Source organism: Heliangelus exortis, chromosome 10, assembly GCF_036169615.1.
Source record: "Heliangelus exortis chromosome 10, bHelExo1.hap1, whole genome shotgun sequence".
NCBI lineage: Eukaryota > Metazoa > Chordata > Aves > Apodiformes > Trochilidae > Heliangelus > Heliangelus exortis.
The window spans coordinates 19,592,657-19,616,790 of record NC_092431.1 but is presented as its reverse complement, the minus strand read 5'-3'; the positions used below and the strand labels follow the sequence as shown (position 1 = coordinate 19,616,790).

The 24,134-nt window shown below is 36.5% G+C and overlaps 1 long non-coding RNA gene across 2 annotated transcripts; it reads left to right on the top strand.

Annotated features, from left to right (window-relative positions):
* The first annotated feature begins 31 nt into the window (after positions 1-31).
* Positions 32-24,044, top strand: LOC139800569 (uncharacterized). Of its 2 annotated transcripts, none has more exons than XR_011727798.1 (8): positions 32-64; positions 4,829-4,937; positions 7,806-7,985; positions 11,090-11,168; positions 14,359-14,433; positions 17,885-18,077; positions 19,729-20,002; positions 23,900-24,044. It is a non-coding gene; the product is annotated as an uncharacterized lncRNA (long non-coding RNA). The 2 variants fall into 2 exon arrangements; XR_011727799.1 differs by having other exon boundaries at positions 23,937-24,043.
* Positions 24,045-24,134: the final 90 nt, after the last annotated feature.

Sequence of the window (24,134 nt, the reverse complement as noted above, 5' to 3'; positions counted from 1 at the left end):
AAATCCGGAAAAAAATGGAAAGAAGAGAGTTAGAGGGAAAAAGCAGAAAAAGTGCCCAGCATAAGTAAGTACAGCTTCATGTCTTAAGTGTTCATTGTATCTCTGTGGGCATTTTTGGGTTTATCTGTACATTTTGCACAGTTAATACTGTACTCAGTATTGCTCTAAAGTAACTAGAAATCTGGGAAATAATATGAAAACAGCTTTTTAAGATCAGAGGCTGAGGAGAAAAAGCAAATAATTTTGTTTTTCAAAATCACAATCATGCCAAGCACTAGTTATTATAAAAATAGATTATGCTCTGAGTTTTCACCTGTGTATATTATAAGCTTTTCAGTCACCAGCATTTCAGACTATTGAATGAAAAACAAAACATCAAGAAATATTCATGGAAAAATTAGGAAATTTGCACAGCTACTGTACATTTGGTATATAAGGGCACTAACAGAATAGGCCTGATACCATGCAGAAAATGTATCAAATCTATATAATAATATAATAACTCTACAAAGTTACAGCTAAGAAATGCTTATGATGTTTAATTTTTGTTACTTTATTTTTTTAATAGAAAATGTATGTTATCTTTAGAGTCTGAAGTTTAAATTCCATGCATTCTCATATCCCTTGAAATATAGTTCCTTTGACAGCAGCTTTTAACTGAGTAATGGAAAGGGAAGACAACCTCTTGCCCTCCCTTAAAACACTTATCTATGACAGCAGTCTGTCTGAAAAAAAGAAAGGCACATGTCTTTCTATTGTACTTAAAAATTTCACTTTAAACATACCTAAATTTTCCCTGTGTGTCACCCATGGATATGAATTGTTCAGACTGATTTTAAATCTATGCTAATAACTTTATATTTTTCTTCATGTGCTTCTACTGCAATAATGCTTAGGAGACTCAGTCATGGAAAAGTGTGAAGGGTGTACAAAAACCCAGAACAAAATTAGTGATCCAAATAATCTGACTTTGTCCACACTTTCTTTTTTCCTTTCATAAGGATATAGATATCAACTGATTTCCATCATTAGGTTTGGAGTTGGAATAATCCTTTTCTGTGGCCCGATGACTTCATTAGCTAATGTAGATACTGCATTTTCAAAGTATATATATTATTATATTCTTTTAAACTGCAAGACACACTTGCTTGCAGAGGTTTTATTGGTAACTGAGTAATTATACAAGAGACAATATGTTGCATTGGCAAATCTATCTCCAATTTGTATGCACAGTTTGATATTCTTCTACAAGGTTGGTATTTTAAGCACTGCAGTCTTAGATGTTCAGGTTGATATCAGTTAAACAATTAAAAAGTGAGAACCCAAATGCCTGCTTATCCTCAGGGATGCCATGACAAATCTCATAACAACACTTTTTATTGTTATGACAGTTGTCGGGTTTTAATTCTTTATGAGCTTTCATTTGGGCCTTATCATCAAAATTCTAGCTAATTTGCTTTTGAGGTAAACCTCCCTGATTTCCCAGTTCTTTGGAGTGTGTGCCAGCTTGGTGGCCTGTGAATCAGAGTGTTCTGAGACCCACTCCATTTTCTAAGAGATTAATTGTGTTCCTGAGGCAACATTTTGGCAGCTGCTGATGATGGAGACGCTGCAGCCATCCCCGCTTGTCCCTGGCTGAGGGGGCTGAGAATTTTCTGGGCTACAGAGAATAAAGCAACTCTGCACTACTTATGGATGAGGCAGGAAAATCATCCCAGAGCTGTTTTAGTTGGGTTACAGCTGTTCCATGCTTCCAGCGTGGCACAAAGATCTATAAACATCAGTTGGGGCATGAGGTGGGTGGGTTGTGACTGTCCTTTTGTAGCCTGTTCTCAGCTGTTAAGTAATGCCTCTGTTCATATTTGTCACCAACCTGACAAGTTTCACCTCGAAAATTAGGAGATAAAATGATACACTATCATTCCTAATCCTGAGTCACTCCTGCTCTCAGTTATGGAAAATACTATGGGATGGTATCTTGGACCTTTGGCAAGAGGTTCTTCAGATTCGTATCGCATTTCTTCATTTAATTTGGAAAAAACTAATTAACCCATCAGTGTAAAGTCAGCTGTGTTTATTCTTAAGATAGGAAGTGACTATTAGTAGCCTTCAGACAGTGTAGATGACTTTGTCCTGTACAGCTGCAGTGTGGATCTTTCTTCTCTAAGATAAATCTAAATAAGTGAATAAATGCAAACCCTGGTCTCGCACTGAGACCATGCACTGAGAGACTGCTCCACTCTTGCTAGACAGCAGAAGCCTCTGTAGGCTGACAAAAGGTGTCATTAGCTGATTTTCATTCCAAGACCAAAACCAAATAAAGCCAGAGTTGAAAACAAACAAAAATGTATTAAGCTGACAAAAAAGTCTCCAGTGGGAAATGGAAGACAACTATAAACAATGATAATAACATTTTCATGTGCTTTCATTACATGAGCAATTTGGGGATGTGCTGAACAATTCAAAAAATATTTCAAATTGCTGGGTATATGCCATAATTGCTGGTTTACAAATATATCTGATCCTTCACCATGCAGGCTCCTTTTATCCACTGCAAACAATTCTAGATCAGATGTTTTCCATTTAAACTGTTAGAAGCAAATAGTGTAATCCCAAAATAGTATTAATTTTCATGACTGCGCTGATGAGGATTACGGAAGCACAATATTATCCTGGAATTTATCAATATATAATCTTAATTTCCATAGTGATCTCAGTTATTCCTCTACTAACTCAGTATAACACAGAATATGCATGCTTAAAAAAATTAAGTATAAAGCTGAGTAGGCTCTTTAATTTCTTAGTAAATGAAGAAAAATTTCTATATCACTGTGGCTATCTAACTTTGGGATTGTAAATTTTTTATTAAAAAAAATCACAAAATTGTCCCACCCAGAAGACTGGTTACTTGGAGACAACAGTATCTTTTCTTTATCTGGTCTTACTGGTTGAAGAAGCCTTTTGCAATGCTCTGCCACTGCAGGCCTGGAGGAAATGCCACCCCTGACCAGGTGTTTGACCCTCAGTGAGCATTGAGCAGTTTCTCAGTCCCTGTTCACACCACCACCAAAGATCAACACCAGGGATATATTATTTAGCAGATACACTGCCTTAATGAAATTATTCTCATACGTGCCCTGATAAATTTTTTCAGATTCTCATCTACATCAGAAACAAATGGATTTCCTGTTTCCCTTCACCTTGTCACAATCCTAAAAAAAGGAATCTGGGAAAATCTTGACAGTTTTTGGCCTGGTTACATCACCAGTGTCACAAGATGTGCTGGTCTCCCAGTCTTCATACAATAAGTTAACAGATACCTGTCTCTGAGTTGTTAGTAGATATGAGCATTAAACAAGATTCTGGAAATTTCCCTGTCTTGTAATGCCAAAGCTCATTGCAGAATGTACAAATAAATATTTTCTATTAAACATGCATACAGAATCCTATTTTAATTGGAAAGCCTAACCCAGTAGGGGCTGTAGAAATTGAGTAGATTATAAAAACAAAGATTTGTTTGGATTGGATTGTTTGCAGAAGATTTAAAAAACAAAGAGGTTAGGAAAAATATGAATGTATTTTTATTATTTCACTTTCCTCTTGTGTTCTCTGTAAATAGTCTGGAAGCTGTATCCTGTTAACACATCCATTTGGTGTTATACAATTACTATATTAAAATTTATGTTGTTGATTTAAGGATGTCTGCTAAAACTGCCACAGCCTCCCACTTGAACCTTCTGTCACCTTACTTTATTTAATGTGACATGATTATCTTAACTGATTTTGAAATTCATATATGGATACATAATGCATCTGAATAGCTTCTTTCTTATATAGACAATTTGCATGAGATGGCATTGATGTAACTTAATTATGAGACAACTGTAAGCAAAATGCTAAACATGGATCTAACTGTCCAGTGCTGGAGCACTGCCAGCCAGAAACCCTGTACTGAAAAGAAGCTTAGGCCTCCAATTAGTGGCTTAGGCTTGACTCTTGCTCTAATGACATTTTCCTGTTTATCCTATCATATCACCTTAGAGCCTTCTTGTATGGATTTAAGGGCCCTTCCACTCTGAATAAATTCAGAAGAGATTATTTATTTCCATGTCTCTAAGTCATGTAGAGAGTAGTGACAAAAGAGTGAAACTAAGCTTATCACAATACACACTGGCCAGCTAAATAATGACCAGTATTTTTTTGGAGGCAAAAAATATTTCTTATGCTATTAGTTAATGACATGAATGCTAAAATAGATAACTGAACATGGAAATCAGTAATAGTCTTAAAGTGTTTTCCTCAATGGTAAATAATCATTATGTCTGGGGAGTGGGACTAGAATGAAGCTTGATGAAAAGCTGTTTTAAGTAAAGCCCACTTCCATGGCAGAGCTTTTCTTGGAACACAGAGCACAAGGCACAGGGGACTGATGCTGTCAGTGTTTGCAGCAGCAGCACCGTGGGACTTTCAGCAGTGTCTGTTCTCTTCCTCTGGTGAGTGCAAATGTTAAGAATCTATGTGCAGTTTTCTTTGTAGAGACAGAGACTCTACAGAAGTATTCTGGCAAACTTGATTTTCAAGATTTTTTTTTTTTCCCCGTTACAATTCTGTTAGGATTTGGGGTTTTTTTGGTGTTTTGTTTTTAATGTTGATCTTTGATACTTTACCTTGTCCTAGTAAACTACTGGTTTTGTTGTAGATTCACACTACAAGCTGAATATTGTGCTGATTCATAATCTTGGTTTGATTTGCTACAGTATTTATGTCACACCAAGACTCTGTAGCTCAGACATTTTTTGCAATACCATTCTCAACATCTGTGTTTTAGATGGTGCTGTGAAGAACAATTTAGCAGCTACCCAGGGCTGGGGACTGTGGCCTTATTTGTCTCAACTCTTCAGCACAAGCAGAAGACAGCATGTAATGTTCAAGCTCAGGTCTGTATCCTGAAGTGCAGCTCAATATAATCAGAGAGACTGGCAGGCAGCTTTTTTTTTTTTTCTTATTTCCCTAATGCTATAGCAAGGAAAAGCCTGGGGCTAAGAAAGAACCAAAATGGACACAAAATGGGGATGGATAAGCAAGGGAAGAGATTCACTATCTAAAAATAGAATATATAGAAAAAGATTGGACTGTACGGAGGGAGGATTCAAAGTTACAAAAAGTACGTGGATGAAGATTGAAGCTTAGGGAAAAATGAACCCTGCAATTCAGAAGAAATAGGCAAAAAAGTATAGCAGGAATCTCAAAGTGCAGAATTGCTTTTAGGTGATGCCCTAAACCTCGTAAGTTCATCAAAAAAAGAGAAAAGCCTTACATGCAAGCCTCCCCCCCCCCCCAAGAATAAATAATAGTGCAGACAAGAAAAGTTTCTCCTAGAAAGCAGGTTTTGTCTTCTGCAAGACAGAATAGCAAAAAAGAGAAACAGAGAAATTCCTGTTCTGAAGTTTATACTTGCCAAATATATGTCACCTACTCCAGGAAAAATGAGGAGGAAAACAATTCAGCAGCAGCAGCATTCTATTTTATAAATGTTGAAGTATTCCTTCAGCTTTCACAGGTTCTATATTTAAACATGTATTTTTAATTAACCCCAGAAATAACTTCAGTTTATATATAGCTTTTTATAAGTCTGGGGCCTAATTGTTCTAGGCCTATTTGAAGATTTATCTACAAAAATCTTTTACAAAGGAAGAAGGGGTGACTTAATTTACAAAGGCCTAAATCCAAAAGTGTGTTCTGGAATCTGGTTTAAATATTTATGTGCAGTTACACAGGGATTTCCCACACAGCCTCCCAGCAGCATCAGATTACCTTGAAGTTACAGTAACCACTGTAATCTGAACAGGTCCCTTGTAGAGATGGGAAATGTAGGTCTGGATATGTTAAAAACTTTAATGTATTTTATGCTGCAAGCCTGGGACCACACTAAAACTGTTCTTAAATGATGCAGATAGTGCCCTCTGCTACTTCAGATCCTTTCTTACCTATTTCATCAAGGAGGAGACTCTCACAGGTTTAACTGCACTAGAAAGAAGTGAATTTGCTTGGTAAAGTAAATGATGTGCAATTGGATAGTTTCAGGATGAGGTTGCAGAATATATGGAGGAAAGTCTTGTGATGACCTTCTAGGGTTCTAGTTCCTTTTAAGGGCCCCAGCAGGCTTTAAGTACTTATGGATCTATAAAATCTATCCTACAGATCTTGTATCTCTTACGCACACTGTAATGGGCCTACACTTTGAGGACAGAATTCTTGATTATAGTCCCTGGAAATTCTCTGCACATGTATGGAAGATGAATCCTTCTCTTCTGTCTAGAGCACTGTTAATAGGACACCGTGGGGAAGGTTTCATTATTGTTACCCTTAAAATGAGCATAAACCTGGGGATTGAAAAATAATAACTTGGCCATCATAAAACTTGAATTTACCAACTTTCATCCAGCAAAAAATCAGTTTGTTTTACATATTGTGTTTTGTATACAGGGATCAGTTCAGTCACCTCTGGGGCAAAATTCAGCATCTGTTTAATAGTGGCAGCAATACTGCAGAACAGTTTTAGGACATAAAGAGTAGAAGAATAACTTGTCTAATTGAACTGTGTGGGGAATTTGAGAAGGCAGAATGTAATTACTCAAGCTGGAATTTGGCCATTCAAATATTGAAGTCTTTAAAGAAATGTTAATAACTATTCACAGCTTTAGCAATGTATCTTCAAATCACAATTTTAATAACAATAAAAAAGGGGAAAATGCATTTATCAGCTTATGTAAGGGAAATACTGAACTGCAGAGGACAAAAATGAAGGTAAATATTTAAATACATCTGTTATCACAGGATAAGACTTTGATGTATCAATCCCATCTCCACTAAAGCCTCCTGCTATAAAAATAAAACTCCCACATTGAAGTATGTTTGTGTTTTGCTTTTGCTATGATAAATAGCTATCACAAGAAAGGAAATTCAGCATAAAACATGGATAATAAAAGATGTGATTTAAGAAAATAACTTAAGGCAGTGGTTTTTATTACAAAAAGGTACAAAAGATAGAGCAGAACTGTGATTTGTTTTGCATAAACACTTAAAAAAATATTGTCTTTGTGATAGATGCTTTGTGTACTTGTTGTTCCATTGTATTCACAATTGCCAGCCAGCGTGGTTACTCCTGAAGATTAAAAAAGAAAACTGGCAGAGTTAAAAAGGTGCCCTATAATTGTATCAGAAGACAATTGCAGTGTCTGTTAGGTAGAACTAATTTACACTGGTAATTTCTTGACAACCTAGTCTTCTACAAAATTCCACTCTGAAAGCTTACAGAGCAAAATTTATGTATGCTACTATCAAGTTGCTGACAGTGATTAGAATTTTAGCAAGTTTCTCCATTAATGTGAAATCTGCCTGGAAAAGTGAGGTTATGCAGGTTATGCAGGCACCAGTCTTCTACACGGTGCAGTGCAGTGCATTCCTGTGCAATAGCTACTGGTTTGTCCTGAAAGCATCAGAGCTCTGTTAGTGCAGCACTTTGTCTCAGCTTATTGTGGCTGAGCTGACGTGCTTTATTGCCAGTGGTTTGGTCACCATGGGTTTAGAGATTGCTGCCTGGTGCTCCAAAACCCACTGCAGACAGGCATCAAATTTATCTTGGGCTAAGATACAATTAAAAAACAATAATAAGAAAAAAAACACAAAAGGAAACCTACAGTGCAGAGGGAGTGTTAAGCATTTTTGTTTGAGGTTCCAAACAGTCAGCATACTGAGTAAGGTTGGCTGCAGGACATAGCACTAATATGCTTTTTATGCATTAGCCAAGCTGTTAGGGACCAGAGTGCTGCTCCCTCCTCATGACAAAGATTTCAGATCTCATCTTCCCAGAGTCTGCCTGAGGCTGCTCTACCTGTTCCTGTTGAGATTGGGACTACTTTCTGTACCAGATTTGTGGAGACCAGAGAAAAGGACACACCTGTATTTGACATTGAGGAAATGTGGTGAGTCTGGGGTTGTCCCTTGGGCCAAACTGTCCTTCCCATCCTTGTGTGAGGGAATCATGCTCAGATTGTTTTTCAGTCTGAAATGAAAATAAGTGAGAGAGGAAACACTCTAGGGAAGGTTGAATGTCTGTATCTTTTTCAGTCTTGTTTCTGACAGTCATCATCAGGCAGTGGTTATGTACCTTTCCAAAGCATCTGTGTGCCTCCCACACCCCCCTGTAACTTCTGATCATTTCTGTACAGTTCGTTGCAACCAGATTTAGTGGAAGGGAGAGGTCTCAGAAATAATTATATGGATTAGAGTTTTGTAGCCACAGACAACCTACAGAGGGAAACTACACACAGTAGTTTTCTGCATAAATGCAAGATTGGACACCAAAGAATCCTCCCTAGAGAGTCCTACTTTAAAACACCTTTATGGCAGGAAAACCTTTAAGAAGTATTTCACTTCTGTCACACTAAATTAGTCAACCAAAAAGCCCCAAATGTGGCAAACTTAAGTTTCCTTAGTTCTACTTGTCATGGAACTGCCTTTTTTTTTTTTCCCCTCTCTAATATGGTTTAATCATCCATAATTGTTGTAACAAGCCTCCCAAAAGGTAATGATATACTATGACGAATTTTATACATTATGATACATGTCCTTTAGGCTTTATAAGGGCTCCTTGTGACAGGTTTGACAAGCTTCCCTGAGGCTTTTTTACATAGTTCATTAGTTGAAAAGAGAAATGGACTTCAAGGTACTTTAAAAAGATTAACATTTTTTCAGTTCATTGTTCATAGAAGTGCATATAGAAAAAATCAGGGCCAAATTTGGCCCAGAAAAATATTTATTTGGGGGGGAAGGAAAAAAAAAAAGATTTGTAGCTGGTTGCACAGATTGATGGGTGACTGTTCATGAGAACAGAATGTGGCTCAGAACAAGACAACTGCTGTCCATAATTTTAAACCAGAAGTAGTTTGTCCCCTTTGTGCCAGATACTAACTTCATTCTTCCTTCTCCAAGATCACTGTTTGCAAGATTTGTATCAGAGAACATTTATAATAAGCTATGAGCATTTATAAGAGGGAAACCTAGGACAGGATAATGAGTGTTTCTCAGGCACTGAGGGAGAAAGAAATACAAAAACCCGACTCTTGTCTTGAGCTATACTGCCTTGTCTACAGCTCAGCCATTAGTGAAGGCCTGTGCCTTAACATATTAGCATAACCTTTCCTTGTATTGTAGGTCAGAGAAAACTCCCATTTAAAATCTCCCTCATTTGTCAAGACAATTTTTCTTCTGACATCATCCAGAAGGTAGTTGCTTGTATTGCCATATCTCCACTATTTTTGCTGGAAACAGATTATGGGAGCAGAATCCATTGTCTTCCACATAATTACTCCCCTTCTGCCTTGCTACCAATCTTTGTTTTTTAGAGTTTGTCATTTAAAATGAACCACCAGGTTTTCTCCCAGGTATAAATCCCACACAGGAGTCCCCTCAGTGGCAATCAACATGATAAATCAGACAGCACCAATAAAACAGATTATTAATATTTTTAAACTCCTTCCTATCTCCCTTGCAAGTCTTACATTTATATATATTCTTAACTAGGGTTTGTATTAATGCTTTAAGCCTTCAAAGGTAATATGGCTGCAAAATTGACATAACATCAGTTTTCACTGTTAATAGCAATGTTCAGAGACAGTTCATGGAGATTTATTCCAAGTAAGCTTTAGTGTATCTTGTAACATGTACATAACTCTGCAATGAATTAGTGGCAGCCATCAACAAAAAGCATCCTAAGGAATCTGTATAGATGTGATTTATTAAAACATACTGTAGGTATCAGTAGGTCGTATGTTAATATTCCCTATCAGGAAAAATATAGATACTTATGCACTAAGTAACTGGCAATTTTTTACATCTATTTTAAAAATTATTTTGTTATTAAAATGGCTTCAATAAATTCTGACTTTTGATTATAAGATAAATTTTAATCTGTTCCTCTTCCTTTCCTTCAGTCATTAGTCTGTTATTTTTTAGAGTTAAAAAATCTCAAAACTGAGGAAACTTACAACAAGTTAAATTTTATTCTAAGAAATATGTCCAATTTTCAGGGCTTATTTTTTAATTCTATGCATGCTTATTTATTGCTGATAAAATCAGCACATCCAGGCATAACAGATCTGTGAAGGAAAATCTGTACTGCTAGTTACACAAAGGATTTTAATCTCTGTTTCTACCAATATGGCTAAATAAAGCCTGGCTGAAAAATGAATGCATGCAGCTTATAATACAGACTAATGCAGCCATAGGCTTTTGTGTGCAGTGGGACTGTGGTGCAGCACCACTCAGAGTATAGAGCACTACATAAAATAGGAGTGCCAGTGGTTTACAGAGAACCCTGTCTTTCCTTTACAAGTATTCCCATTTCAAGCAAGTTTCCTATCAAAATAGAACTTTCAGTAGCTTGCTAAAGATCATTGGCTAGAATAAAATAGGTCCCAATGTTCATTTTTCCCCAATAGCAGTTTCACATGACTTAGTTTTAAGAACAGATACAGCTAAAAATTCTTCCTTATTCAGTATTTGAAAATGCCTGTTTGTTTCAGTCTCAAACGTAATATTCTTTTAAGCACATCTGTACTACCATCTACTGGAAAGGTGAGTAACTATGTATCAGAAATCACTGTTTTAATCTGCTACTGAACCCAGACTAAAAATTTTTTAGAAAAAGATAAACCTTACATTGCTCCCACAAAAACTGCATCTTCGTGTGCACTTGAAGTTGTTTGGGCACTAGAAATCTCTCCTTGGTAATCTTTTGCTGAGATCAGGTTGAGCTCAGACTGGATAGTTTTCAGGAGGATGTATTTCAGCCAAAAGCAAGATATTCTTTATCATTTTCTTATGATAAGGCATTGCACTCTTTTAGCTTCTGAGATAAAAAGAGGAAGGACAGTGAGTGTGTGTGTACAGTTACAGTTCTGAGGCAAATAAGGGACTCAGAAAATTCAACAGAGCACAGCAGACAGGCAGTGCACATGCTATTTTATATATTTCTGGACTCCAGATCTCATTTATGTTTTGTCACAATTCTGTTATGCCTTTGTAGGAGATCTCGAAACAGCTCTGCCAGGACTGCTGAATTGTATTCTTGTTTAGCAAGAGGAAGAAGCATCTTCTGAAGTGAGGTTAGATGACTCTTTTTTTATATATACACATACCAGTCTGCATTCTTTGCTAACCAGCTGTGCATACACACACACACAAATGCAAACACAATAGGAATTTTTTGCAAATAGTGCAGCTGGATACCTTCAAGGGAATACTAAAGCAATCTCTCTCTGCCTTGCATGTTTTCAGCCTCCTAGACAATGACATTGTTTCTGCAGCTGGCCCCACACACACATTGTTCCCTGCTTCCAGGCATTAAATAATATTTTATACCGATTACAGGCTTTCCCATTTTTATTCTTCAAAACCAAGGCACAGGCAGACATAGGGAGAGATGTGCAGGGGAACTTAAGATGAGTGTACATAAATGAAAAGCAGAGGATGGCAGCACTGTTATTAGTTTCTGGATATGAGGAAATGGCTGTTCTCTGTACATCTATTTAAAACTGTATTTAGAATACTGCATAAGAATTATTTTAAAAAAGGTCATTGTGTTGCTCTTAAGCACATCAAGGACAACTAAAATAATCATAATTTGGTCAAATAACAGTTAGCTGAGGAACTATTAACAACGTATACTGTTATTAACATGCATTATTTCAGCATATTTAAAGCAATGAAAAGTGTGTTAGAGGAAACTTTAAAAAATATGTTTGCCACATTAGACCAAGCCTGTAACAACCAAGGTATAGCTTACTTTTGTCCTTTTTCCATCTACCAGTGAGTGGAAGAAGGAACCCTGCCTTTCATTAGGAAGCCATGTAGGACCCATTGTGCATCATCAGAAATCAGTCTAGCAGCTCATTTTGTGTCTCTAAAAGCAGTGATAAGTTATTTCCAGTAACACAGCATGCAGCCCTTCTAAGAGGATGTACAGTGAATGACTTCCACAAAGGTACCTTCATGACATCAGGGTAGATAGTGAATAATCTCCCTCAGTCTCAAAAAAAAAACAGAAAAAAAGAAAAGAAAATGGAAGGGAAAAATGAAACAAGCAAACCAAACACATCCTATCTTTCACACATTTTGAGTAATCCTTGCTGGCTTTTCACCTATTTTGCAGTGTCTTAACACAAAGGGAGAGCACACCACTTTGTGGTGATTAGCATACTTCACTGTTTCATAGCTTTTCTACAGCTTTAAACCCCCTTTTTTCATTCTTTTATCCAGATTTCATCAGTATGAGTACTGTCCCTAAGCCGAGGCTTTAGAACTATCTCTGATGCTAAAGAAAACTTAACATGGCCATTCAGTCTCTTCTGTCCTTTTTCCCTTCTCAGCTGTGACACCTACTCTACCTTGTCTTGAATTTGTCCTTCATACTTTCCTTTCTCCAAATTTGCCTATATCTTTCTCACTTCAGTGGCTGCTTTCTGATACAGTTACATGTCCTCTCCTCTTTTAGTATACTTAAAATTAACTATTTTTAATCCTGAATTGCTTTCCCCTCACTTCCCCCCAAGTAATCTCCCTTGTTTGTCCTTGTTTCCATGCTAGTCATTATCTTTACTTGCTAAAATTCACCTGCCTTTACCTTTCACCAGTTTTTATCATAAATACCCTATATTCCCTAAGGTTGCAGATACCAGATTTACTGGCAACAGTACTCAAAGATGTAATACTGTTCCAACTGATAAATATCTCTGATACTGTAATTTTTCTCTTACTGTATTATCTGTGCAGGATATGATTTAAAAGTGTGATTTTTTTTCCTGATGTGATCTATAAAAATGGTATCTCTTTCAAATACTTCCTGGAGACTCAACTGCCCTAAGGCCTACACAGTTCTAGCTCTTAATCATGTGGAGAAAAGTGATAGGCTGTAACAGTAATTACCTTCCTTTTCTTATTTCATTCTTTTTCCTAATTAAGCTCTCCATTACCCTCTCTCTAACTTCAAGTGAAAAAAAATCCCAACAACATATAATTTATGTTATATCAGTTCTTCCCTTTCTTTACATCACCACTGTAGGTGTATTTCTTACCTATCCATCTATTGCACCTCTTAAGATTGTAAGTCTGCTGCAGACCAAGGTTTGCTTTCTCCTTACAGCAATCACAAGTACTCTCTAAACCTGAGGTAGGCTGTTTAATAGGGCTATCAAATACAGGCAGCATCTTTTCAGGAGCTCACTGCTGTTTGATTAGGTTAAAAACTATTCTACTTTTCACCTTTTTTAATGTTATGAAAGAGGAAGAGAGAAGGGAAGGGGAAGAAGCAATCAGCTATATTTCATCTAAAATACATGTCTAGTCATACTTGGGCTGGCTGTATCTGTTTAATCTGAATCATTTGACAAGACAAATTGTTTGGCTGATCTGCACACGGGTTTATAGAGGAATGAACTGAACTGCTGTCTGAGAATGGGATTAATTTCTCTGGGAAATTCCAATATATATGTAAATTTTGACATACCCATTTCCACCATGTAAATGGAAACATGTACATAGAAACATGCAGTTTCCAATCTTCTTACAGCAATTTGGAGCTGTCCTTCAGACTGTTCACAGAGTTTTGACACTAACTGCAGGACATATATGCAGGATATATGTCAGATGTAGTTTTGACCTAATGCAGGAAGGTATTAATGCAGCAATGCAAGAATCAGTAAAACCCTCTCATGTTCAGAATGTTTCCTTCAGGCAAAGGCATGAAGTACATCACCATCACCACAACCAGCATGTCCCACCCACATACAAAAAAACCACACAAAATCCCTTACAACAACAACAACAAAAAACCCACCCCCCTCAAAAAAGAGCCATTTAATTCTTTAATGTGATTATACTCTCTGGTTGAGCAGGGGACCCAGCAGGAGAAACAGTAGCAAAACAACACCCTACACCCACTCCTGGACTGCTTCTGAATTCATGAATATTGCAGAAACTTTTAGTGTGACAAAAAGGAGAGTGAAAAGATAAAATAAAAGCACTGGGTAGGGAAAATAGTTCTCCAAGCCATTCACAGAGGTAGGAGAAAAATACAGAAAAAGTGAAGAGAGGTCCTTTTTGTCCTTTTAGAGAACGTTTGAGATTGGAATGACATTATTTCTCTCCATCACTATTAAAATTCATTGGATTTTTAAAATAGCACACCTATACAGCTGTTTTTTTGAGCTAGGCATGTAAAAAATGGGGAAAGCTATTCTTTAAATTACCTACTTAAGAACGTTAAATCAATCCTGTTTATTGTTCTTTATGTGGCAGGTGTGAATGAGGAGATCTGAGAGTGAAGAGTGCCACCATCAGGACGACTGCCCAAATGGAAGCAATTTTCTGAAGGTTGATTACTCCCATCCCAATTTCAAGGTTTACTTTTGAAAATACTCTTATCTAATCTTACATAAGCACAAGTAAACTGACCACAACCAAGACAAGGTTGATTGACTGAGATCTTTACAGGAGGTGGAGATTTCTCTGACATCTCACACTCTTCACCATTATTTTCTGTGCCCCAGCACATGCAGGATTTTGAGGCTTCACTTTTTTCCACGTGGTTTGTGTTGTCTTTCAACTCTTCCACACAAAAGTAACTAATTCAGTCCTAATCTTGTTTTTTTGTTTGTTTAATATTTGTAAAATTTCTTTGGTGTCATTTATTGATAATTAAGAGAAGAGTCATTGTTCCTTCATTTAGTGTAGGAGATCAGAGACAAGCATGTCAAGAGCCACCTTAACCTCTTGAGTTAACAATGATCTCAACAGACATGGCAGTCTCATTCTACACATTTCATTCACACTGAGACTTCTTGGCCTCAGAGGCATACAAACATGTTTTTGTTCTTTCACAGAATGAAAAAAATAGTCAATCAAGTAAGTGGATTTCATTTAAAAGTTCATTAAAGTGAGGCATACTGCAACAAGCTGAGTAACAAACTAGATCTTGCCTTGGGCAACAAGAAGAATTTATTTACTTATTGTCCCTTTATCTTTCAACCCTCTCATGTCAGGCTGATGGATGAAGTGAAGAGAGTTTCCACACCAAAATCTAAATTCTCGGCAAATTGCTGACAGCTGGTGTCATTCCAAATTAGAGATAGGCTATTAAAGTGATCAATTTATTCTATGACTTTAGTCTTTTTGACTGCTGGCAAATTATTTGTGAATTGGTTTTGATTTTTCATGTGCATTTGTTTGTAACTGATTTTTGGTTGAGATACTGTTTATGTGGAGAAATGTTAATCATGTGGGAAACTTATTTATCCCTGTATGGGCTTCCTGTTTTTCAGACAATGCATCTTACTATCTTCATTCTAAACAATACTAGCATTTATTTGCTAACATTTTTTTTGAGAATTTGTTTTGTGAAAATTCTAAATTATGACAGAGAGATCTGCAGTATGAACCATTCAACAAGTCTTCTTGAGCATCTGTACTCAGCTCTGCCCCTGTGAGAACATTCCTGCAAATGAAACCTGACTATCAAATGCTTTATGACTGGACAGTAGAGAAAAGTCACTGAAAGCATTACAGTAAAAGCACATTTTCTTTGCAAGAAGATATAACTTTATGCTTCATTTGTGTAATTCTAATTCAGTGAATTCTTTTACTTAATCAGTTTCTTTCCGATTTATCACCTTACTGGACAGAAGTTAAAGGATATGTAAAAAATCATAGCACACCCGTTTCATAGCTATATCATTCCTGCCTGATGTAAAGTAAACTGTCTTTTCCCCCACCACCACCCTTTTTGGTTTTTTCAGCAGATAAAGATCATTGAAAGAAGCGAGTGTGCAAGTGAAAATCTTCACAGTATCTTTTTATAACATGCTTATTATTCTCTACCTGTTTCCTCTTGGCTCTTTTCCTAAGAAGCAGGATTCCCTCACATTTATTTTTATATTCTGTCTCATGCTGCTCATTTCTGCCCAAAAGCATGAGACAAGAAAGAAGAGAGAGAGAGAAAAGAAAAAAGAAAAGATAGAAAGGAAGAGAGCGTAAGAGAGAAAAAAGAGAGAAAGAAAAACAGGAGAAAGAAAAAGAAAGAGAATAAGCAAGCCTGTATACTATGTATACTATCTTCCTATTTCTCACAGTGCAGAATTGATATTAATCATTCCTGATCATATTCACTAGGTGAAAGAATACCAGAATAAATCTTTACTCTCCAAACTTTATTTTTAAGTAGAGGATAAAGTTTTGGGATGGTTTTTTTTTTCTCTTTGTCTCTCTTTCCCCCTTCCAGTTAGGTCTAGAATCAAAGAAGCTGCTCTCTGTATCTCACGCACTGCTGGTAAAAGATGTCAGGAATCTCAGGAGACTTTTGCCTCATAGGAAGAGACAGGTTTGTATCAAAAGTGAATTCTGTTTAAAACGGACTTTAGTTGTGGAGATCTCATAAGCACATCTCTAATCAGAATGGAGTAATTGCTGCACCAAAGCAGCATTCATACAGAATACACATTTCAATGCTGCTGAGCTTGAGAGGGGAGATTAAAATGATTTCAGGAAGGGATATGCATGATTCAACACTGAGTAAAGGAATAATCTTCAGAGAACACTGCAAAGTGGCTCTTCTCAGAAGTATAATTTCTGCTGCGTGCAAAATGCATTAACATGAGAAAGAGGGTTGTGATAAGGTTCCACAATACAGGAGCTACATTTGTTTATTCCTATGCCCTTTGTGACATCAGTATTTATTGCCTTACTGATTTGCATTCTAGGTCAATATGCATGCATCATTCTGGGGCTTCCATGATTGCTTTTTTCATTTCCCAGGTGCCACAGTGTTAGCTGGACTTGTGCTGTCTCCATTCAAGACTGACACATTTAGCAATCATAAAGTCACCATCTTTTTTTAGCATATATCCAAAATGTCTTTGCTAATTAAAAGTGATCTATGATGTTAAAGATAGCTACAGCACTGTAGATTTCATCCCTGTGAAAACTGCACCTCTTACAACACCCCACTGCTAGAGAAATACTACAATTACTTTTACAGATGCAGAATTTTGATAGACAGACAAAATGACTTCTCCAAGGTTATACAGTACCTCTACAGCAAAGCATGGAATTATGTGAGATTTCAAAGCTTCAGGCAAGCACTGTAACTATTGGACCAGACATTTGTCTTCTTTTCAAGAACATACTGGATCCTAAGTAGAGAAGTGACACAAAATCCTTGGAGTAAAGAAAATTAATCCTATAGCACACATTTCAAATCTGTTTATAACATGCCTACCATATGCTTTTTGCCTGTACATTTCTGAAGCTTTAAGTGTATCAAGTATCAGACAGACTAGGTGATAGTTTTTGGGTTTTTTTCCTCTACCAAATAAAAATAAACCATAGCAAGTCCCCAGCAAAGTAGAGAATTACCTAAGTTTTCAAAGTTTCAGGCTGGCATTACAGCTATTGGACTAAATATTCATCTCATTTTCAATAACCTTCAGCATCCTGAACAGGGAAGTGATAATAAGCTACTGCAAATTTGAAAGAAAGTAGGACTGTTGTTTGATTACTTCACTGCACAGTAAGTAGAAACATTAAAGCCTGAAATTTTCATACATTTTAAACAGTGGCTGATCAGAGTTCGAGGTAGGCGATACTGAGGTAGAAAAATGAGAAAGAGGAAGGGGAAATAATCTCATATAATATTTTCACTAATTTTCTGTTTTGTTTATCCATTTGAAGAGAAAAAAGGCAACTCCAGGTTATTGTTACTGCATAAAGGTGATAAAAGTTATTAAGTTATAATCCTATTTAATATGTTTGCCTTTTCTTTTAATTTCAGGAGAATTTCAGTTTGTCAAAGCAGACTTAAAAGTGTATCTGAGATCACCTACACCGACCTAAAATATAGGAAACTAAAAAACATTTTTCCCAACAGTTTCGTAAAAGGGAACAGAACAAGCAAGAAGCAATGTGTTTAAAATTAAGCCCATTGGTTCCCATTTGCAAAAGTCATGTAACACACCCTTTAGCAGGTCAGTTTTCCTTCTGTGATTTAATGGGAGATTGGGTCCTTCGTTTTAGTATGAGTGATGTTATTGAAATAATAAAAGATTGGTAAGCTAGAAAAAAGAAAAAGAGGGTTGATAAAATACATAGTTCTTTTTCAAATCCCAGGATGGCTGTAACATAAGTAGTAGAAAAAGCAGAAATAAAAAAAGACAAAAATCATTATGATACACTTGTTAACAGACCAGTTCCAGAGGCAGTCTAGTTTTTGGCTTTCTTATTTCTCAGATCTTTGACAGTCACTTTTTCTAATGTGACAGTCGTATTTGCATATCAAGGTAAAATGTTTGTTTTACAAATATACTTCACTACTGAGTTTTATTGATCATCTTTTAGTGAAATTCATAACATTATGTTAATGTAGATCTCTGTAAGAAAATAAGAAGTGAAGGGATATGGGAGTAGAATAGTTTTCTAGGATATTTATACTGTGTGTTTCTGACAAAAAGAATAATACAAAAACATCTTAGAAAATGAAGTGGTATTTGATCCTTTTGCTATCTGCCCTACCGACTGCTCTCTAGAGTGGCCCTCCACACACACTTGCTCAATTAAAATATCATTATTTACATCAGAATGAGATTTGCTTTACTGTCTTCAGCTAAAATTATCTATCAGGGAACTTCCCTAACGAATATTACATAGGAAGTCAGTCTCCATGGTCAGCATAGCCTTGTCTGGCTTTATAGTCAATTAATCAAACTTGATTTAAAAAATGACAACCCCCCCAGGGCCCCTCTGCTGCAAAGCACTCCTTAAGGATATTGGAAAATTATGTTCAAGTCCCTTCTGCATATCAGTCAGGTAGATTGCTTTGAAAAGGTATTTAGGTGGGTGGATGCCAGGCACCCACCAAAGCTGCTCTGTCACTTCCCCTCCTCAACTGGACAGGAGAGAGAACATAAAACAAAAGGCTTGTAGGTCAAGATAAGGATGGAGAGGCAATTCACCAGTTACCATCATGGGTAAAACAGACTTGAGTTGGGGAAATCGGTTTTAAACTAAACATTTTCATTTTTTCACTTGTAATATCCAGTTCTGTGGTGAGGGGTTTAAAAAAAAAAAAAAAGAAATTGATTGCTAACCAGGTAATTCCACAGAAGTAGTATAATTTTATGGTTTTAAAGCTGTATATTATTGTACCTAAATGCTAGGACAAATTTTGCTTATAATCCTCTTTATAAATAAAGAAACAGGGTTATTTTCTAGCTTTAGCTGAGGGACAGGCAAAGACACACTTAACCACCTAAAGATTTGAGTCTAATGTAGCAAAGCAATTAAGTGTGACCTTAATTCTAATGATGAATTTAACAGCAATATCTAAAGGATACTTAAATTTAGCCCTTTGATCTGGAGTGCTACTTTTATTTTCCTTTTTATTAAGTACTTGATGTCTACTTCAAAGTGTTATTCTAGTGTCAACTTTGAATTTTTGACCTTGCAACTCACAGACCTTACTGTTCAGCATTCACTTAATATCTGCAGTAATAATATCAGCAGTATAATGCTAACTTAAAAGTTGATCAGTACTGGACAGTTCTATTGTGTACAGCAACTTTTTGAATTGGGATATAGCATCCTTAACCAGGTCATCTGTAATTTTGTATTACTCCACAGAACTGAAGATGGTGACATCTTTGTAGTAGACAATAAAAAGAGCAGGAACAAGGGTCTTCAAAGAACTAAACAGCTAGCTGAGAAGAACTGGCACTGATAAGATTTTAAGAATGGTACTGTCATTGCTCCTACACTAGTATGAATGCTGAGAGAAGTTAATTTAATGCAGCCAAATTGCATCCAGAACAACTGAACACTACATCCCATCTGCAGACTTTCCAGGACTCTGGATCCCCATTCAGACAAACCTGACTGTTGCTTTCATCTTTCAAAGGTAAATTAATTGAATATTATATAAATAACTTCTTATGGGAAGAAACATTAAACTTGTTTCTTTAGCATGGACAGGAAAACTTTTACTTTTCTTTTTGTAGGAGTGGAGAAAAAATTAGTGAGACCAAGTAAGCTGTTGCCCAGTGTTTTGCATGGTCCTGAGCTGCTGCAAACCATCCTTGTGGGGATTTAAGTCTGTTAAAGGCACATGGTTTCTGAAACCATTTAAGTTAAAGGGCACTATCTAAATCTAGTGTGCTTTAAAATATTTTTCCATGTCAATGAATTCAAACATATTTTCAGACACTGAGCAGAGATTGCAATGGGAATTTTGCAATCCTGATGGGATACTGTCACTAGCATCACAGCAGTTATTGAATAATATGCATATTTTGGAAGACAGCTGAAACCAGAGATGACCTCAAAGTGAAATTCCAATCAGTTAACCGCAGCTTTTTCTGGGAACAGGAGAGATCCCATTATTTTGATCTGTACCATCATTTGCAAACCAAGCACACCCTTTAGTGAAACTTTTTAAAGCTGTTTATACTTACAGATTAAGATTCATGTTTTACTTATTTTTTGTGGCCCATTTATGGAGTATCTGCACAAGTCTCTGCTTTTTATTGAACTACATGCATTTCCATTTTTTTTTTCTTTAGCTGAACTAATTATGTGTTGATAGGAGGTCCTATTGCAGTAGAAGAAATAGCCATTTTTTTTTTTGCAAAGTACAGCCATAGAAGGATGAAGTGGAAAGGAATTATAAAAAAAGGTTTAGCAAAGAATTTTCTAATAATTTATATGCTTTAGGAAAATTTTGCACTTCTTGAAAACCAAAGAAATGTCAATATATTCATTCCTTACGTTTGTGAAGAAGATGGTAAACTTTGCTCAACAAATCTCTTTTCTTTCTCTTCTTTCCCCATGAAAATAGAATACTTTATGTGTTCCTCTTAAACAAAATGTCTTTTATCTTAGAAAGATGCCTAAAGAAATCTTCAGTTCCTAATCTAATTTTTCCTTTTTTTCCACTGCAGATAGGCACTTTCAAAAGTTATGAGAAAGTGCTTTAAACTCTTACTTTAAAAGAGACATTGTGGGGCTGTGTGCAGGTAGCTGCAAGATTTTGCTTCCTGGAAACTCTTCAACACTGGTGCCAGACCTTGCAATATTAGAGCTTTTTAGCAGAAATAAATTAGTTGGTCTGAAGATCTCAAGTTTACCAGAGGTTCTTGGATCATTATTACAGCTATCCTTCTGTTTACTTGTCACTGAGTGGAGATGCTTGTAATACAGATCTTAATGCTGAAACTATCTCCAAATACAGGAGCTGGATTCACATCATTATCTGCCAGAGACCTCTTAATCCTGCTTATCCCATCTGTCCATAGAACCCTAATTATGCCAAGCTGTAGCACAGAGGGAAGCATCCTGCTTTGATTTTTGCTGAAGTTACTCCATTTTACTTAAAAGAATTCAAGACTTGTCAGGCAAAGATTACCAGTGTTAGCTTGGAAACCAGTAAGAATTGTCTTGATACCTAGTCCTTGCTTGAATGATCCCTCATCTCTTCAGATAATGTCTGCTTCCTGTAAAAATGTATCAAATGACTGAACTAGGGTCTCTCTCAAGTGAAAACTTGATCATGAGGCAGGAGCAATCTCTGAAAGCAGCACTGTCTGATGCACAGGAGGCATTCAGGCATCCTGGAATTCAGGCTTACACCACCAGGTTATCCTCTCCTTGAAGTATTAATTTACTTAATTATCTTTCTATGTGTCATTGATTCATGATTCCCCTGTCAAGCTGTAATTTTTTTTAATGAAGAGAAAAAGAAAAAAAAATCCTTATGTCATGAGGATACTAAACCTTGAGAGGGACAGCAGAGGAATTGTCTTACCATAATCCCCTAAAGTTCTTGAGAAACAGCCCAGTCAGTTTTTGCCATTGTTTTGTCACTGAAGCTGGCATTATTCTAGCTCACAGTACTAGATTTGTAGAGTCCTTTGTGTTTATGAATTGGGAGTGAAAATCTATGGTCATACATTGACCATGCATATTTTTAGGCAGGGATAGAAAAAAACTAACTGGTTCAAATATAAACCTCTAGATTTATTTCACACAAAATAGGCTTTTAAAGCTTTAACCACACAACTTCTCTTTAATTTGATTTAAGATTTCATTTGCTAATTACAGAATGTATTGTGTCTCAATGTGGCCCTAAATTCTGAGGTGCTATCACCAACAGGGCAGTCTTAATTTTATCTGTAAGTACTATTAGAAAAGAGAAAAAAAATGAAGAATACTTTGCAGCGTTAAGGCTTCAAGAAGTCAAAATTTTTTACTCTCACTGCTCAGTCAACAATTTGCAGCCAGGAGGAGTGACAAGTTACTCATTGAATAGTGCATCAACACATCTATCTCAGCTTTTATTTTGGCATTATCCTGCTGTTCTTTCATTCACAGAAATGGATCTGCTACTGAACCTTACCATTATATGAAACATAGGATGATCTAATAACAGTAGTTTGATTCCAAGATTTTCTATGTAATTGATTAGTTTTTCTGTAAATCTTTATGCAATGCCAAGTTGTCAGTGCTTAGTTCTCACTTGTAGCATGGGGTTGAGTTTTTTTTAGTACCTTTATTTTTTCTGAAAATCATGTGTTCTTGACACTTGTACCTTAGCTTTTGGAATTAGAGGGCTCTCTAAGAACAGGTAACACAGAGGCAGATTCCTTTCAAATACAAGAAATATTAAGGATTATTTAGGTACTTTCTTTTTTTCTTATTTTTTATACTTAATAGTTACAAAATCAAAGACAACTGATTTCCTAAGCCTCTCATGGAAGACTGTGAAAGTACTTATACTGCCTCTCATGAGCCAAGGTCCCCTTTCATAAAATTTACCTCAGAATGAAAGGCCTCTTTGTGAGCTAAGCTGAACACTTCCCTACAGCTAATTGTGACACTTTTATGATGTCCCCAGCACTGTCAGAGAAATAATATTTCTATCATTGGAGGAATTCGGCCTTCTGGCAGCCACTGACAGCAGTGACAATGTAGTCATTGGCATTAAATATGAATACAGTGAATTCAGACAAGTGCTTGAACTTTAAAGCAAATGGCTGTAAAAATCTCTATTTTTACTAAATACAGACCCAATGGAATATTTTTCACTTTCTTACAGTTTGCACTCAGATCCTGTCTGTGATTATCACAGGCTAGCCATGTTGCTTACTGTACCTACATTTTGTGTTTCTAAGATGGGCATGTAAGAAGTTTATTTAATGAAGAGACTTCTACATCTGAATCTGTTGCCTCTGGAGAAACGTATTGAGGGAAGACATGTTTGAGATGATCATGTCACACAACAACAGTGCATGCTTTAAACTGAGTAGTGGTCCAGGCAGTGCCTGGTGGCCCCTGGCTCCCCACATTTCCCAAACCAGTGTCAGCCCTCCACCCCTTTTCCCTGTATAGATTCTCTCTAACACTGTGAGGTTTCTCTCTAACAGCAGCAGGGAGGTAGGGCAGAGCAGCATGCTTGGAGGACTCAAGTGACTTCGGCCAGTACCAGCTTTTTCTCCTTGACAATATTGCTTCTGCTGTGAAGGATTAGCTGCCTCAGACAGTCCTATCAGGACTGCAAGGTTTTTGGGTCTGAAAAGCTAGTGAAATGGAGTGTTTGGCCTTGCCTGGATTGAGCCTATTGTTTTGCAATAGAAGTTATAAATTGAACTTCAGCAAACAGTCTTATTGAATAAATGGTGCAGCTGATGCTATAGCTTTTGAGTAGATGAGGCCTTATAGTTTCTGTCTTGAAATGTCAGCTAACATATAACCTGAGGTTTTCACCATTGACATCTTGCACCCTTATTCCTATTTTACCCAGGCTTTTTACCTGATGACTGCTGTTCCTTTTCACATAGGCCTACACCTAGGAGAATGTTTTCATTACTGAATACGAGTGGAAGGGGAATTCAGATGTCTTCTCCAGACCTTAACAAGATTATGAGAAGTCATGAAACTATTATCTCTGTCCATTGTTTGCATTAATTTAAACTTGGTAATGATGAAAATCTCTCTTCCCTGTTCATTTGCTGGATTCTTAGAGCTGTCAGCTTGTC